The sequence below is a fragment of the Pygoscelis adeliae genome, unplaced genomic scaffold, assembly GCF_000699105.1.
Source record: "Pygoscelis adeliae isolate BGI_AS28 unplaced genomic scaffold, ASM69910v1 Scaffold83, whole genome shotgun sequence".
Lineage (NCBI taxonomy): Eukaryota > Metazoa > Chordata > Aves > Sphenisciformes > Spheniscidae > Pygoscelis > Pygoscelis adeliae.
The window spans coordinates 3083867-3088510 of NW_008824467.1; the positions used below are offsets into that span (position 1 = coordinate 3083867).

Sequence of the window (4644 nt, forward strand, 5' to 3'; positions counted from 1 at the left end):
GCCGTCGTCTCCGTCCCGGACGGAGAGTGGGGGGTGGTCGCTGCCTGCCCCCGGATGTGTTTTCTCTGTGGCGTGAGCGGGATAAGCCAAGCTGTGTTTAATAAACCGGTTATATTAATGCAGCTGCGGACGTACGTATCATAAAGCCAGGATAGGCTCCCCCCAGTCTGTTTCTGGAGGTATTTGCCCAAAAATTTATTTGAAATATTAAAATATCAAAAATTATTTTTTTTTTTTTCATCGCAAAACTGGCCTAGCCTGTGTGGTCGTTTAAGCCCCCTGTCGCTGCCGTTCCCAGCGGGTGCAGAGGATCGCTGGCCACCGTTCCCTCTGAATCGAGCCTGTATGCAGGCGAAGCCAGCCCGGCATCGTGTTAGTCCGCTCTCTGGCTACAGGCGGCAGCGGCGCTACCCCTCCTTAGGAGCTGCGGGGCTCAGTTCTCGCGGGCTGCCGGGTCTTTTCGGCTGGGTCACGCTTCGGGAAGGCTTTGGACCAAAACGCTGGAGTCCAGCCGATGTCTTAGGACGATCAGGATCGTTTCATGCGTCTGCCCCTCTTTTTTTTTAAGTAGTAGTCTGGTGTTTCTATCCCCTATTAGCAATCTACTGTAAGTTGCGGGAGCTTTTCTAGTGTTGAGTCGAATACCTAGCTAATCATTCTTCGTCTTGTATTTCTACAGATTATACTTACTGAGGTGTAATTAGTGTGCAAGTGTGGGGGTTTTGTTCGGGTGTTTTCTTCCGTTTTGGGTTGTTTGGAGTTTTTCTGGCTGAATGCTTTCTCTTTGTAAAGTAAATCCTGTTATCTCTCTGTCCATTTATGTAGTTTGCCAAGGTAGCTTTAAAATAAGATCCTGTCCTCCAACATGCATGTAGCCCCTCCCCACGCTGTGATACATGTAAATTCTATAAGTGTGCATTTTGTCATTTAAATTATTAATCTGCATACGGGATGATGCTGAACCCAGGAAAAGTCCTCTGCAACTCTAGGCATGCTCCTAATCTAGTAGTGATTTTTTTTTTTTCAACAACAAGTAGTTGGAAAAGCACCTTTCACTGCTTTAATTAGGTTGTGTTCTGCTGCTTTGATGTGGGACTGGTAAAATCTGCAGTAGAGGAGGCAAAACATTCAATCTCTGTCTCTCACCTGTTCACTTGATCTATTCCCAATTATAGATTTCTCAAAATTAAATCATACTTGTTGCCTAGTTTCTTTCTTTGTTATTTTCTGTCTTGCTATTTCTGGATGCTTCACGAATAGTCTGTTTCATGTTAAGTTCTTTCCTACTTCTGTGTGGTGGGAAAACTTTTTTTTAATATGGAGAACATAGCTTTACAGTAAGTGCGGGGAAGATGATACAGGAAATGTATTTTTATGTAATTGGTTTATAGCATAAATCTGAGCTTTCACTACTTTTTTAGTGATGGCAAGTGGCAATTACACTCTGTTACAGGGCGCTATTTTCCAAAACGACCCAAGCATGTGCTTATAGTTGAAGCAAAGTTTGATGGTGAACAGTTGGCTACTGATCCTGTAGAGCATACTGATCAGCCAGAATTTGCTACGGAATTGGCTTGGGAACTTGATAGGAAAGCACTTCATCAGCACAGGTAACATTAGAAAGTTAAGTCTAATTTGGAGATAAAAGTTAATTTTCTTGTCTTTACAGCTACCGAAATACAATTTTTGTGTTACTGTCATCTGATTTTTTTTTAGGAACTTTCTTTTAGCTGTACACAGATCTACCATAAAGTTGCCACAACAAACAAAAGTAGTATGTGGCAAGATATGTGATGTTTAAAAATTTTAAAGGATATGTTTTTACACTACTGAAAAAAAAACATGAGCTTACAGCAAATTAATAATGTTATAGTTCAAGCACTGGATTCAAGCTTTCTTATGTGTATGGTGACACAGAATTAAAGCTTTTGCCTCTGTCAAGTATTTTTGAAAAAGTCAAATAGAAGAGCTGAGAAATTGAATAAGGTTTCCATAACTGTCATTTGGTTTTGACTGACAGATTATAATATTACCTCTGTATTTTCAAAGAAGTTAAAAAGGCCACGTTATCTTTGATGTTTGACAAGAGAAAAATGTACCTAAATGTACCTTATGCTAGACACCTTATCTATGCCTATAAGTATTGTTAGGTGCTTGGCACAAAAATCTTCTGCACAAGTCCTATTTTTAAGATATCCTCACAAGTGAAATTCCAATTTCATGTGAGGTGCAGTGCTTATTTCTTGTATGTGAATGTGATTGAATTATTTGTCACTGATGTCTTTTTAATAGCCCTTGAGGCTCTGTAAGACTCCAATACACTCCTCTTACAAAACGAACCCACTTGTTTGTTCTCTTGCTTAATGATGAATTTTTAGACATTGAATATAAACGCAGTTTCTGACCTACTGAAACTAGTTACGTAACAAATCAACTTTGTATCATTGATATCCTTGAAACTTACGAATTATTTTTGTGAACGAATTACAGAGATAATTTTTACGTTTTGGATTTCAACTGAGTTGTTCTTTCAGGCTGCAGCGTACACCTATCAAACTCCAGTGTTTTGCATTGGATCCTGTATCTTCAGCTAAAGAGAATATAGGCTATATTGTACTTGATTTAAGGGCTGTGCAGGAGAAGAAACAGGTATGTTATGTAGTATAAAGCTTTAAAAATTTATGTTTTGACAACAGTACTGTTACAGATAGAATTTGAATTAAGGCACAAGCATAACTTCAGAGTATTGTTTTGGTGTATGACTCCTAGTTGGTGTACTACTTTTTTTTTTTAGAGAGTCATCTTGGCTCTATGTAAGAACATGGGCAAACAAACGTACTTTTGTACTAATCTTGCATTTCTGAATTTGAGAATCAGAACACTTGTGTAAGCAGTACTGTTAAGCAATTCCATGATTTAATCGCCTGGAAAGATTTATCAAAGCAATTGATATTGAGCAATTGAATTGAGTCTCTATCATCAAATCAAGTCTTAAGGGTTTTTTTAATGGGCCTCTGTGGAAGATGTGTTAGGCGATCAGTAGTTCTAGCCCCTTAACACAGCATAGAGTAAACATAATATAACTTTATGTAAATTTAATTAATTTAAATTCATGTGTTTTATTATTTGATCAAGCAGAACACACAAAATTCTGTGTTTTGCTTGATCAAAACATAATTCTGATATAGGTCATAACGGAACCCTGGTGTCTTATTTTGATATCACACTTCTTAAGGATTTGTGATCCATATAACTTACTGTGCACCTTCAGTTGAGAACTTGAAGATTTTCTTCTCTAATTAAAGATTTACAGCATATTTTTCTTGCTAACTTGTTTACTGTACAAATCAGTGGAAAAGAGTATATTCAGCTAGTCTTGCAGGAATCATTCTATAGAATCTTTTAGTATAATAGTGTACTGAAAATAGACCGAATTTTTGGAAATAAAAACTAAGGTATATTTCTGTAGATGATAAAGTAGAAATGCTAGAGCAAGTCTAATTTTTCTGTAACAATATTATATTATTTTCCTGGGTTTTTTAAATGCTTTTGGGTTTTATTTTTGTTTTTAATTACGTAGGCACCAAAATGGTATCCTCTGCTTAGTAACAAGTACACAAAATTTAAGTCTGAAATACAAGTAGGTGTTGTGTTGGAGGCTGATTCAAAAGCACTGGTTGATGGTTTTAAAGCAAAGGAGGCACCCCCTAGAGAAGGGAAAGGTAAGCAACGTAATAAGAATATCACTCACTTTGAATTAAAAATATCCCTGTGCCAGATGAACATATTACTTGTTGCAAATGTGTTGTTTTAAGTCTCAAGAGAATTTTAATTTCATAGCATTTCCAGTGTAAATCCTGTACAGCTGATTAATGTACCTTGTGGTAATAACTTTACAAGGATGCTTTACTGTGGTAATTGTGTGACTTTCAAATGGACAGAGTTGCAAACCAACTGATCTTTAAAACCAGAATCAGGGACTCATAGTTTACTCCTATGGGCATTTTACTCATATTTCAGGGCTTTAGAAAGTTCTGTAATGAAAGAAATAGGAAAGGAGCTTCTCTACAGAATGCAGTTTCAATAGTTTGGTCTTGGAATTATAAATTTTCATAGTAACATATACTTTAACTGTTGGGACTCATTCCACTTCTGGATTCCCTTGTACATTCCTCTCAAAAGTAATCAGTGAAATGTGTCAAAAATCTATTAGAACTCAAATATTAATGCTAGTAGGTGTCTTTATGTGCTGTGCTGCTCAGTCTTTTTTATCTGGGATTTTTTAATGCAAATTAGTAGTTTAAAAAAACCAAAACCAAACCCTTAGAAACGTGATTAGAAAAAAGACCCCCAAAACAAAAACAGGCCTTTGGGTGGGGATGAGGAGGGAGGTAAATCTATCTACTTCATTTCTAAAAACTGAGCCTCTGTTAAAAGTAGTGGATTTTCTCCTACTTACCTTACAATATTTTGTGTTCTTGCCCTGAGGGTAACTTTTTCCTAAGTCTAAATTCATCATCTGCTTATCATGATCTGTGGCTGTGGTTTTGTAAAAACAAAATGATCAGTGGCAGTAAGTGTTTTACAAGGTTCCTGGCCCAGACTTCAACTTGGCTGCATTGCAAGAGCGTTAAGGCAGAATTG

At 37.0% G+C, this 4644-nt stretch overlaps 1 protein-coding gene across 1 annotated transcript in view; it reads left to right on the forward strand.

Annotated features, from left to right (window-relative positions):
* Window positions 1–1479: 1479 nt before the first annotated feature.
* The window catches only part of CEP120 (centrosomal protein 120kDa), a 38787-nt gene continuing 35622 nt past the window's right edge, over window positions 1480–4644 (forward strand). Inside the window, exons 1-3 of the mRNA XM_009321103.1 lie at window positions 1480–1610; window positions 2535–2649; window positions 3581–3722. The gene's annotated coding sequence lies outside the window, so the exon portion shown is untranslated. The remainder of the gene's footprint in view (window positions 1611–2534; window positions 2650–3580; window positions 3723–4644) is intronic.